A 14,840-nucleotide genomic window follows, 5' to 3' on the forward strand; every position below is an offset into this window, starting at 1 on the left:
TATGTAAATGAGTGGAAAAGAATAGCAAATCTATTATTTAAAGAAAGAAAGTGGGTGAGCAGAGGAGGATGAATTTGGAGGAAGTATTCTTGCTTTTCTTGAAATAAATAAATTATTTAATATTGGGTGGGTTGACATTGGCGATTGTCAAAGGGGCGTTAGAAAAGAGAAGAGGTCCACGCGGTTTTGTATGGCACGTGAGAGAGGGGACGGAAACAAGGCACGTGGTGGAGGCCACCACCTCGTTTCTCTCTCCTTTGTCTTAAACCGCGCCTGTCACTGTAGCTTGCCGGCGAACACAGGCGCTGTCTTCACACTCACACTCAACACCATCTCTCATCGCTTTCTTTACTACAGATGCATCAATCCACCACCTACGCACTGGTATGGGTAATGGGTTCGGATAAAGATAAACCAGATGGAGTAGTTTGTTGTCTCCACTCCGCAAAAGGAGCTATATTAAAAACTAAGTGTAGAATAGCTATAAAATAAAGAATAAATAATCAAAAAAATCAAATTCTTGTCAATCCATTCCACGTCTTTTAAAATAAATAGTCAATTATATAAATATAACTATGATATTTTTTCTCAAATTATCTAATTAATTTTTATTTGAGAGAATCATTACTCGTATTATTTAAAAGTTGAAATTCGTGATTTTTACGAATTTGTATATCAATTTAGGCTTATGTATTTTGGCTTCCAAATTACATACAACATAAATTTTCCTCAAATTTAAATTAAAGTGAAAATTGCAAAAAATGTCAAATTTATTATGCTTTGGCTATTTTTTAAAGTCGCGGGATTAACCATAATTTGATTAACTTCATGAATATTTTTGGCAATTTTTTTGGAGTATCACATTTTCTTTTCTTTTTTTTTAATATCCCACAAAAGAGAATATATCTATAAAATTAATTAATTAACTTCAAACATTTTTTTAAAATATACCTGTTTACCAATTCATTGACTCAGTTTTAGATATGAGCTTGAAATTTTGACACTCCGTACGAATTAATTAAAATTGACATTTATAAATAAAATTGAATTTTCAAAAATTAAAATTGGTGTGGGCGCTGCATCTAGTATGGACATGGTATTACTATGCGTCAATTTTCATAATTACTAGTCTTTTGGACATGTTTATATTATTATTAAGTTGGCAGTTTTTTTATTGTGAACATTTAATAGAATAATATTGTTATTGAAGTTGTTAAGCGGTTGTAAAACTATAAATTGGACTTTTTCTTTAGAATCTTGAGATAAGGATATTTTCATGGTATCGATTAATTGTATTGGTAGTTATTGACTTATTGCGCTTACTAAGTCTCTTACACATAGGTTTACGCTCAAAATGTTTGCTTCTTCTTCTTTGAAATTTCTTCTTTTTGTTATTATACTAATTGATAAATTTCCCATAAAAGGTGAAAGTTCATGATTTTTTCCATCAACATTTGAGATGTGAGAAATATTAGAATTCGTAAAAAATTAGTGACTATTTTTCTTTAATAATTTTGTATTTTATATTGGTGATGAGAATTTGTAACGACTTTTAAATGTATTGCAAGATTCATGTGGACTTACAGCAAAGCATTTGCTTCTATGTGAATGCGTTTTAACTTTTAATTATATCTTTATTTTCTTTTGGAAGCTTGTTTCGCCACACTGCATGCATTTATTTTATGAACGAGTTATAAACAATTAAACACCTACAATTGAGTTTTCCAAGACTTCACCAACTTTATTTCTATAAATACTACTAGTATTTCCGAATTCACGTTCCATGCTAGTATATAACAAAGTAAAATATGGTATGTAATGTATACATTCCAAAATATTCAAGTAATTAAATATGTGGGTAAAATGTAGTAGTACTCATACTAGTGGATAGACAAGAATATGCAAGAGTGTAATCCACAAATAAATAATTAAGTACAAATGAGAATGATTGCGGTGGAAACGGAGCTGTCGTGGGATTGAAGATGGAGGAATGCACAACACAAAACATTTATTTTAAATTAAATTGGATGGAAAAAACTAAAAATGTAAAAAGAAAAAAAGTAGAGTAGTGAAATTGCTACCCAATCCATCTGTGCCAACCGCAAATCCTTCCATCAATATAATGCTACTCAAAAAATGGGTCAGCCCAAGGAAGTATAGCAAAAATTAGAAATGCGAAATATGATTAGAAGACCTAAATCAATATGATTATGGAGATAGACTGGACAGTTAGGTAAAGCATTGTCATTGTTATCGACCTTTTGGCTAGATGGATTATAGATAACTACCATTTTCCTCCACTATTAGAGGCACTCTTGAATTATTCAATCAAATCAATCCCATCAATTTCTTATCTTTATATAATGCATTATTACTAACATGTTACTAGTACTAGGTAAATATGCATCTCCAATATTTCTCCATCACAAGCTTTCTTCTCCTTTTGTCATTCAAAAAAAGCCTTAGATTTCGCTCTACTTCTGTGGTAGCTCATCATGCTAATGGCTTCGTGTCGAAAGAGGGATCTTTCGAGCAGATTGTCGCTTACATACTACTCCCTCCATCCCAATTTAGGAGTACAATTTAGTTAGGACACAGGTTTTAAGAAATTGTTGGAGTGTATATAATTGAAGTGAGGTAGTGATTGTTGGAGTGTGTAATAATTGAAGTGAGGTAGTGGAAAGTGAGACCCTTTTGACTTTTTGTGTGTTTAGGATTTTATTTTGTTTTATTTTTATGAAAGTAATGGAATTTGAGTGTAAATTTCATCAACAATGATGTTAAATTTTATGTCTAAATATGATAAATTTTAAATAAGACTCTTTAAACTGAGGCGGATGAAAATAACAAAATATGACTCTAAACAAGGACGGAGGGAGTATTTAGAATTAAATTAAATTACAATTGTGAAGTGGAGGAGTATTAGTGTATTACTATATAATAATGAATTACTGAAATTTACTTTACATTGAAACTGGATCCAAATTGTATTAGTAGTACATTTTTAAGTGGATCACAATATGTTAAATAGGCTCGATATATAATTTCTCTAACTATCAATATATAATTTCTTTAACTAAAATCTCGTAACACTAGTTATTAATATGGCCCAAAAGTAAGCCCAACTTAAGTTGGGCCAACGTCTTAAGCTCATTTACTGTCCTTATCCATAAAATTTCAACAATTTTCCAAAAACAATAAATCAAATAAAGTGAACCACAAATTTTATCTTTCTAAAATATATTTTGTATCTTTTCGGTCCCTAAACTAAGAACTCAAATGAATATTGTCCTATGTCTCTGAGAGATGCAAACTATAACTTGATGTCATTTTGTTTTACTTTTTTTACTCCGAGCCTTAAAAATGAACTTACGCCAGTGAGGTCCTGAATAGGGGTGGGTCGATACGATATATCATATCGAAAACGTTGTATCGTGTTTCGTATCGAAAATATCGATATGAAAGAATTTCATATCGTTATCGTATCGAAAGTTTCGATATATCGACTTTCGATAAGGATAATATCAATATCGTTATCGTATCGAATACCTATATATCGAAAAATATAATTTCAAAACTGAAAAATAACACAAAAATTAATAAAACTTCAACACAATGAAATAAATAGTGTTCTTATTAGGGTTTCATATATATATTTTCTAAATATATGAATGAATTAATTGGATTTATATATATTTATAATTTTAAACTTCAATATGTATTGAATTTCAATATGTTTCGATATATTCGATATAAAACGATGTTGGAATCTATGCCCGGTCAATGGACTTTGACCAATTATAATTTCAACGAGACATTTAGTTTTGTAAAATTAAATGATATAGCGTCGATCTACATTCGGAGTAGATGACCGTGGTATATTTATTTTCTCAAATCCGATTCCAGGTGAGTGAGAAATAATTGTTTAAAGTTGTGCAAAAATTGCAAACTTAATGAGCTATGAGAGGAGATTATGGAATAATTAAAAGAGTTAATTATCCCACATTGAAAGTTTCAACCTTATTAAACTAGTATTTAATAAGAAGGATTATTACATGTAATAATTATAGTGGACTAAGATGGGCTGTAAGAGCCCACACGCGCGCACACGCGCGCCCCGCCCGCCCCGCCGCGAGCCTCGAGCCCGTGCCCGTGTCCTTGTCCTTGGACTTGGACTTGGCAATTGGTCTTTGGGCTGTTCTTTGGGCCTGGTCATGGGCTTGGTGCTTGGGCCTAGTTGCGGGCTTGGCCCAAGTCTAGTGGGTCTAGTTCTTTTTAGACCACCACCGTTTCCACGTCAGCGAGCCAAGCGGGATGCCACCTCGTCAGTATGACGCGGTAAGCCAACGTGGCTGACACGTGATAGTCCACGTCGTGAACGAATCTAGAAGCTTCTAGACTCAGCCTCTCTAGCTCTGAGCGCGTAACGGCTTGTAACGCCCGAACGTTACAGCTCGTAACCGACGACCGTTACGGTCTAGCTTTAATGACGGCCATTATGGCCGTTGACCCCCTGCAGTGGACCGAGCCTATAAATAGGCTAGCCATCCCATGCATTCTACACACATCAAACACTAGAAAGCATTCTGCATCATACACTCTCTCCTCTCTCTGCATTGTTCTTCTGTCGAAGCTCTGCCCTCTCCTTCGGAGCTCTGCTGATAGCGGTGCTGCTTCACCAGAGACGTAGCCGTTTTATCTTTGGGGACGAAACGCCAATCCGAAGAGCACTACCGGGGCGTATCTCATCTTGCGGAAAGAGGACTCCTCGACTCGGCTCTTTCCTGTTCTACACTTTGTAGTTTCGATTTCCATTTGTAATTTTCGTTTCAGTTCTTTTCTGTATTCCTTCTTGTAATCCCTAAATCTCCAACAATCGCAAGACGAGATATAACTTGCCTTTGAAGGGATCTGGACCTAAAACTGAAACTAAACCTTTCGAAACTATAATCACCTTTGCTGGAGATGTCGACTGAATCCAACACCGCCGCTGCCACCAATCCGGCCACCACCGCCGCCATCATCTCCTCCACCGTGGCGAACACCGGACCAATCCCCACAATGGTCCCTACCCCTGGGTTCACCTCTTCGTCTACATTGTCATAGGGTTTTACGAACCCCTTTGGGCCCACTGTTGGATCATCCTCTAGTGGGTCGGTTGGTTCCACTTTTAGTGGTTCCTTCGGATCCTTCAATGGATCGAGTGTTGGGGCCTTCGGGTCCAACACGGGTACCGGTTCCTTCGGATCTGGTACGACCATGGCGGGCTCTACGCCCAACATGAATGGTGGGGGCTCTATGCCCAACCATGTTGTTGGCTCCTTCCGGGGCAACGGAATTGGTTCCTTCCAAGGACCAAGTGCGGCACCTTTGGCACCGAGAATGATGCCACCCGCCGAAAAACCACCTAAATTTGGAGGAGCTGACTTCAAGAGGTGGTATCAAAAGATGTTGTTCTACTTGACAACATTGGGCATCGCCAACTTCCTCACGGAGAACGAGCCGCCCGCGCCAAGTGATCAAGAGACAAGTGTTGAGGTCATGGCGGACTATGAAGCATGGCGCAAAGGAGATTATCTTTGTAAAAATTTTATTCTAAGTGCATTAGATGATAGTTTGTACAATGTATACTCCCTTGTAACCACATCAAAAGAGATGTGGGAAAACCTAGAGAAAAAATATAGTATCGACAATGCCGCCAGTACGGAACATGTTGTAGTATCCAAATTCATGGACTACAAAATGGTCGACTCTAGACCGGTCGTGGAACAAGTTCAAGAGTTCCAAATGATCATCCACGGACTCGCGGCTGAAGGGATGAATTTGCCCGACAACTTTGTGCGGTGCATACTCATTGAGAAGCTTCCTCCTAGTTGGAAGGACTTCAAGCACTACCTCAAGCACAAGCGAAAGAAGATGAGTCTTGAAGACTTGATCGTGAAGCTGCGCATTGAAGCGGATGTGCGCAAGATCGATCAAAAGGCTAAGGGCTTTAGCCCACTTGATGCCAAAGCCAACCTGTTGGAGCGGGGCGGACCCTCCAACAAACGCCCCCGCCCAAATCAGAAAGACAAAGGGAAGGGAAAGAAGCCTACAAAGAAGTTTGAAGGCGAATGCTACAAGTGTGGCAAAGTTGGCCATTTTGCCAAAGACTGCCGCAGCAAGAAGAAGAAGCCGGCAGCCCACGTCGTTGAGAAAGAGTTCAAGGACTGGAATGAAGATGACCTCGTTGCCGTGGTCACTGAAGAAGTCAACATTGTTGACAACAAAGGCGGCTGGTACATCGACACCGGCGCTACTGCTCATGTTTGCTCCGATAGGAGCAAGTTTGCCTCCTACACCGCTGTTGAAGGGAGGAAGATCAACATGGGGAATCAAGCATCGTCCGAGGTCCTCGGCATTGGCAACGTGATTCTCATGATGACCTCTGGCGTCACTATCACTTTGAAGGATGTGCTGCATGTCCCGGACATCCGCAAGAACCTAGTGTCAGGATCAATACTAGTTAATAATGGGTTTAAACTTGTATTCGAGTCTGATAGGTTTGTTTTGTACAAGTTTGGGAAGTCCCTCGGAAAAGGTTATGTGACCGACGGACTTTTCAAGCTTAGTGTGGCTACACGCCTTGTTCCAAAGCCTTTGGCTAACAACAATAATAAAGCATCTACTTCCTCTTATTTGACCGAGTCTTCAAATTTTAGGCATTGTAAATTGGGACATGTAAATTCAAAAGCCGTTAAAAGATTGGTGAACTTAGATTTACTAAAGGCAATTGAAGTGGATAGCCAAGACAAATGTGAAATATGTCTTGAGGCTAAAATGACTAAGTTACCGTTTCACTCAGTTGAACGAAAAACAAAACCCCTTGAATTAATTCACACGGATGTATGTGATTTAAAGATGGTGCAAACTAGAGGTGGTAAAAAGTGATAAATTGCACAAGATATTGCTATATTTATCTTTTAAGAAGTAAAGATAGCAATCGAAGCGTTCAAAAATTATAAGAACGAAGTTGAGAATCAACTTGGTTGTAAAATCAAAGCGATTCGAAGTGATAGAGGAGGCGAGTATGTAGCCCCGTTTGAGGAGTTATGCAACGCAAGTGGTATAATTCATCAAACAACTGCTCCATACTCACCACAATCTAATGGTGTAGCGGAACGCAAAAATCGAACTCTAAAAGAGATGATGAATGCGTTACTACTAAGTTCAGGATTACCCCAGAACATGTGGGGGGAGGCTATTTTGACAGCCAACTATATCCTAAACAAAATTCCACTCAAAGGAAAAGACATCACTCCTTATGAATTGTGGAAAGGTAGGAATCCATCCTACAAATACCTCAAAGTGTGGGGGTGTTTGGCCAAGGTGATGGTTCCCCCGCCCAAAGAAGTTACAATTGGTCCTAAAACAGTCGATTGTATCTTCATTGGATATGCACTTAACAGTAGTGCATATAGATTTGTTGTTCACAAGTCTGAAATATCGACTATTACAGTAGGAACAACAATCGAGTCAAGGAATGCAGTATTTCTCGAAAATACATTTCCTTGCAAGGACAAAGAAGATTTCCCAATCAATTCCGAGACAAGAATTGAAGATGAGGCCACTAGTTCTAAAACAGTGGATGAAGCCACTAGTTCTAAATCCGCGGATGAAGAGCCTAAATCGCGCAAGCGAGTGAGGCATGATCCAAGTGATGCAGTACTAAGACGTGGTAGTAGGGTCAGAACACCAAAAACAGTTGGTCCTGACTACATTGCTTTTATGTTGGATGAAGAGCCAACGTCAATAAAAGTAGCATTCGATGGCCCAGACGGGTTACATTGGAGAGAAGCTGTTCAAAGCGAAATTGACTCAATTTTGCTAAACCACACTTGGGTGTTGGTCGATTTGCCCGAAGGTGCGAAACCTTTAGGGTGCAAATGGGTGCTTAAAAGGAAATTTAAGGCCGATGGAACAGTGGATAAGTATAAAGCCCGATTGGTAGTAAAGGGTTTTAAACAAAAGGAAGGACATGACTTCTTTGATACCTATTCACCTGTAACGAGGATTACATCTATCCGAGTGCTTCTCGCGATTGCTGCATTGCACAACCTTGAGATTCATCAAATGGATGTTAAGACTGCGTTTCTAAATGGTGAACTAGAGGATGAAATCTATATGGAACAACCCGAAGGGTTTGTAGTGCCCGGACAAGAAAAGAAGGTATGCAAACTGGTTAAGTCCCTCTATGGATTAAAACAAGCGCCGTTGCAATGGCACTTGAAGTTTGATAATGTGATGTTATCAAATGGGTTTAAAATCAACGAGTGTGACAAATGTGTCTATATTAAGAGCACTAATAATGGGTACGTTATAGTGTGTCTCTACGTTGATGACATGTTAATCATGGGGAGTACCACTCAAGTGATTAACGAGACAAAAGCCATGTTAAAGAGAAACTTTGACATGAAAGACATGGGTCTAGCCGATGTAATTCTTGGAATGAAAATTCTAAGAACATCTGATGGAATCATCTTAACCCAATCTCATTATGTTGAGAAGATATTGAAGAAATTCAATGCCTATGATGGCGTGCCGGTTAAGACTCCAATTGAACTCAATGTTCACTTGAACAGAAACAAGGGCGAACCCGTTGCACAAGAAGAATATGCACGGGTCATTGGGTGCATTATGTACTTAACTAATTGCACTCGGCCGGACATTGCTTGTGCCGTGAACAAGTTGAGTCGCTACACGAGTAATCCAAGCAAAGAGCATTGGAGAGCTCTTGTAAGGGTTTTGAGATATCTAAAACATACTCAAAATCATGGGCTACACTTTTCGAGATACCCCCCGGTACTTGAAGGGTACTGTGATGCGAATTGGATATCCGACAATAAGGACTCACTTTCAACAAGTGGATACATCTTTACTATTGGGGGTGGTGCTGTCTCGTGGAAATCCACGAAACAGACATGTATAGCCCGTTCAACTATGGAATCAGAATTCATAGCTTTAGATAAAGCTGGGGAAGAAGCCGAATGGCTTAAGAACTTCCTGGAGGATATTCCAGGTTGGTGTAAGCCAGTGCCTCCAGTATTGATTCACTGTGATAGCCAAGCCGCTATCGGGAGGGCGAACAATGGCTTCTATAACGGCAAGTCTCGACATATTCGACGACGACATAATACCGTGAGACATTTGATCACAACAGGCGTGATTACAATTGACTATGTGAAGTCAATAGATAATCTAGCGGATCCGCTAACCAAAGGGTTAAATCGTGATCAAATGAATAAGTTGCTAGAGGGAATGGGTTTGAAATCCACAAACTAAAGAATTGTCATAGTGGTAACCCAACCATGATGACTGGAGATCCCAAGAACTTGGTTCAATGGGAAAACTAAGCTATGAGAGTTCGTGTGAAACACTCATCTACATCTATTCCCTAAAGAACAATAGAGTGTTGAAAACTTGCCTTGTGGTGAGGATAAGTCTATGACTTTTAATGATTTCTAAGGATCTCAAGGAGATTGAGTTCTCAAAGAGACCGAGTAGGGCAAGATACTCGAGTAGGAATCACCTATGTAAGTGTGAAGTGTGGCCGCTTCAAATTACACACTTATGAATCCAAAGTGGTGTCCAAGGCCGCAAAGGACACAAAACGTGAGAACGGATGAGGTTGAGGTGTTTAGGTGTTAACACCATTGTCTCGGTGCACGCCGTGGGGGACTAGTTCAAAGCATCGCGCTACTAGGCCGTCTGTGTATCCGATGGCGTTGACTATGGAAGGTTCAAAGCTAAAAGCTACCTATCCTTATGCTTATATACCTCTCGAGGGTTGAGCTTGTGTCTGCATGCATTTGCATTTGGCTATTTCCACTCATGTGGAGGATTGTTGGAATCTATGTCCGGTCAATGGACTTTGACGAATTATAATTTCAACGAGACATTTAGTTTTGTAAAATTAAATGATATAGCGTCGATCTACGTTCGGAGTAGATGACCGTGGTATATTTATTTTCTCAAATCCGATTCCCGGTGAGTGAGAAATAATTGTTTAAAGTTGTGCAAAAATTGCAAACTTAATGAGCTATGAGAGGAGATTAGGGAATAATTAAGAGAGTTAATTATCCCATATTGAAAGTTTCAACCTTATTAAACTAGTATTTAATAAGAAGGATTATTACATGTAATAATTATAGTGGACTAAGATGGGCTGTAAGAGCCCACACGCGCGCACACGCGCGCGCCGCGCCCGCGCCCGTGCTCGTGCTCGTGCTCGTGCCCGTGCCCGTGCCCGTGCCCGTGCCCTTGTCCTTGTCCTTGTCCTTGGATCTTGGATCTTGGTCTTTGGGTGGTCTTTGGGCTATTCTCTGGGCCTAGTTGCGGGCTTGGCCCAAGTCTAGTGGGTCTAGTTCTTTTTAGACCACCACCGTTTCCACGTCAGCGAGCCAAGCGGGATGCCACCTCGTCAGTATGACGCGGTAAGCCAACGTGGCTGACACGTGATAGTCCACGTCGTGAACGAATCTAGAAGCTTCTAGACTCAGCCTCTCTAGCTCTGAGCGCGTAACGGCTTGTAACGCCCGAACATTACAGCTCGTAACCGACGACCGTTACGGTCTAGCTTTAATGACGGCCATTATGGCCATTGACCCCCTGCAGTGGACCGAGCCTATAAATAGGCTAGCCATCCCATGCATTCTACACACATCAAACACTAGAAAGCATTCTGCATCATACACTCTCTCCTCTCTCTGCATTGTTCTTCTGTCGAAGCTCTGCCCTTTCCTCCATCCAGTTCGCCGGAGCTCTGCTGATAGCGGTGCTGCTTCACCAGAGACGTAGCCGTTTTATCTTTGGGGACGAAACGCCAATCCGAAGAGCACTACCGGGGCGTATCTCGTCTTGCGGAAAGAGGACTCCTCGACTCGGCTCTTTCCTGTTCTACACTTTGTAGTTTCGATTTCCATTTGTAATTTTCGTTTCAGTTCTTTTCTGTATTCCTTCTTGTAATCCCTAAACTACAACAAACGATATATCGCGATATAAGGAAATTCATATCGTTATCGTATCGGAAACTTACGATACGATACCGTATCGTATCGAAAATTACGATATACCAAAAATTCGATAATTTTTCGATATTTTTCAATACGATACGAGCGTATATCATTTTTCGGTATTTTTCCCCAGCCCTAGTCCTGAATGCTACAGAAGTTAAGCGGCGGGAGAAGGAGCTTGTACGTAAGCTGGAAGTCTTTGGTGAAATTGTGAAAGTATTAGTTGTGTGGTGATGGTTGGAGATTGAAATTCGATTGCATTTAAATGGAAAGGTTGTATATCTTTCATCCTAATTTTGATCCAAACTAGGGGTTGTTAAGACTTCGGTTGTTACTTGTTAAAGACTAAGGTATTCATGGGCCAAATTAAGTTTGAGGTACCAATGAGTTTGACAGTACTTGGCTCATCAAACTGAATGCCTAATCTAAATTAGGTGAGCTCCAATATGATGAAATAAAAGTAGATTGTGGATTTCATGGGGTCTAAAACGAAAGCAAATTGCACTATTTTTTGTATCACTAAAACGACGGAATATTCTGTCACCCATTTTAATCTCTTTAAACAACGGCTATGTTTGTCAATATAAATTAGTTATATTTTGGTTGATTAATGTCAATGTCATCCATTTTAATCTCTTTAAAAACGGCTATGTAATTACATTCAGTGGCAAAGCGTAAATATGGGCTGGATAAAATCTTATTTATTGGGCTGACCTCAAATATATTCTAAATTAAGTATATCTAATACTAGTAATATAACCAATAACACCTCAAACAGAGAAAAAAAAACTAATAAAAATCCAGCTAAAAGTCCGAATTACTCCCTCCGTCCGCGAATAGGAGTCTCATTTTTTCATTTTAGTCCGTCCGCGAATAAGAGTCCCGATTCACTTTTACCATAAACGGTAATAGGGTCCCTTCCACTAACTCATTTCACTCACATTTCATTTAAAACTAATTTATACAATTGAGACTCATATTCCACTAACTATTTTCCACCTATTTTTCATAACATTTCTTAAAACTTATGTCGGCCATGAATGAGACTCCTAATAACGGACTGAGGGAGTATTATGGAAATGTATTTTTAAATTATTTTCTCTATTGAGCTCAAAGGTATGTCGCAAGCCAATAGCTTTAAATTGAGGAAGAGAACAATGAAGTTACTACATTGGAATATAGAGAGTATGTGATTATAGAAAAAATTACAAGGGGATAGCACTTTTTCCTAGCAATTGAATCTCAATTACCGATTAATTAAACAATTCGCATAATTTGTTATGTGCACTATCATCGTAATTTGTTAGTACTATATTTCAGTCATCTGTATAAATTAATAATATATTATTGTTGGTGTATATGTATGATGAAATAAAATGCACATGATAACATAATAAAATAGTAATAAATTATGCCATCTTAACTAATTCAGTGGCGTGCGGGTTTGTCTTTATCATTATTAAAGAAGAAAATGTGGCAATTATTTTGTTTACCCTTCGTTAATCTTTTGCATTTGAAGCTACATGATAAAAAAAAATATTAATATAAATTTGTTATTGCTTGCCACGTCAACTATAATGCTATAAACAATAACTCGGTTAATTAATGGAGTAATATACAACTCATATTATAATTAGTTGCGTGGTGTGATGATATATTATATTATACCTATATGATATACTATTTTTATTAGTTGCGAATCCATGTAATATCATAATCTGTAATAGTGGGGGAAAATAATATAAGCATATTTTAAGTTGTTTTTTGTTCGTCGCAGATTGCAGCAAGATTTGCCCCTCCGTTGCCAACTACACTACGCTCCTGCGAGCAAGTTGTTTTTAGCTCGTTTTTAGAAGTATGGCTGCATAATTGGTGGAATAAGTGATATGAATGTGAAGAATTAAAATTTATATTTGTATTTTGTATGTTGAATTACCAACAAAAATGTAATATAATTATCATATAGGAGATGATTAGATTATAATTTCAAAAAAATTATAACACTACAGAATATGATGAATTCTCTATGAATATAAAAAATGTCACACTTTAGTAAACAAGTCTATAATCACTTATTCGTTAAACAAGTGATGCATCTATTTTATACTACTGTACAAATCTCTACCATTTAAGTACTGAAAATAATTCACATGTAATTATGGATTATTGAAGTGATAAAAGAAGAACTAAAATCCTATTTTCAATTGATTCTTATTTTATCCAGTATTCCATATACAACATAGTACAAGTTACAACCAATATCATTAAATTTAAAACCAATAGTTTTTTCACTAATAAATTTTTTAAAATGATTACGTGGCATGTCACAATCTTGAAGAGGAAATAAGTGGCAAGATGCCAATTCGAGTTTTTGAAAGGCCATTATTCTCTTGATGAACAATTTTACATCGATTAATTAATCAAATGGAATACTTGCAGTGATAAGTCTAAACTCGACGACATACAAATAACGATATAGTCAGAGAAATAATTAAACTGTGATTGTGTCATGCCATTATTAATTTGTCGATAATAATAATAATATCAATAATAAATTAATAATCCATGTGAATGCAGATTCGATTCTTTCTATATCTGACGGCGACACAACAATTCCATACCTGACTCCGCGGCATTAAATTGATCACAGGTATATTTGCCAAACTAGCCTCACCGCCTTCTTTTACTAAATTATTTAATCATCCAAAAATATCAAAATAAAATGTCATGAATCTATTTGCAATAGTACCATTTTTGTCATTAAATTGATACTCGACATTTCAACATATAGGTAATTTTTTTGACATTGATACATAACTTTTAAACATTTTTTCAATTTCGAAACAATTCATTTTACCTTATTATGAGTAGTATCGATGTGACCATATAACTATGGTATGGAACATGACATCTATCCTAATTTCATTGAAATGCAACTAATGAGATATATTCCACGTCACGTCAAATGGTCATGTAGAGTTACATGCTAGTAGTAATTGCAGTCTATTGACCTCTAGGAAAAATTATAAACACTGTCTCTCATTTTGATAAAATACAAAAAATACCTATGACATGATTTGTGTTAAAATGACAATACTTCTTAAAGTGACATCGTGACATCACGTATCCAATAATATTATAAATGCTACACAATAATAGTATAAACGCTAGCTGTCTAGTGTATTAGATATTGCTGGCCGAGAAAAAATTGTCGTCTAGTGTATTGGATATTGTTGTTTAGTGTATTGAATATTGCTGGCCGAGAAAATTTACCCTTGAGCATTTTTTATCATTGCTACATGACAGCTAATTATTCGTCCACATATATAAATGATTGTTTAGAAATGATGATATGATATTATTTTAATAGGTGTTGTCATTTGAACTACACTAAAAGAAAACGTTGCAAAATTTTATATATTAATATAACTATAATGAGATAATTGAGAGTATATCAGAAAAAGCATATAATATAGTTGTGATCATTTATAACATCATTATACCCACACAACACGCATTGGTTTGAATTTGATTTATAAAGGGAGTCGTGTCAGAGCTGACGAGGTAACACTAAATGTAGAGCATGCTTGTTGGGAAATGAATGAAAGAATGAATCTTGTGTCATTTTCTATTTTATATGAAATGAAATGACACATGCCCTACTAAACCGACCATTTTTTGTACTCTTATATGGGCACCCCATCCACCGTTAAAATCGATTCTATTTATTGACACATCATTTTAAAATTTATGCCCAATCTACATAAGTATTTTGAGAACAAATTGTTG

The sequence above is a fragment of the Salvia hispanica genome, chromosome 1, assembly GCF_029641045.1.
Source record: "Salvia hispanica isolate PSC_SH4W2 chromosome 1, Shi_PSC_v1, whole genome shotgun sequence".
In the NCBI taxonomy this organism is placed as follows: Eukaryota; Viridiplantae; Streptophyta; class Magnoliopsida; order Lamiales; family Lamiaceae; genus Salvia; species Salvia hispanica.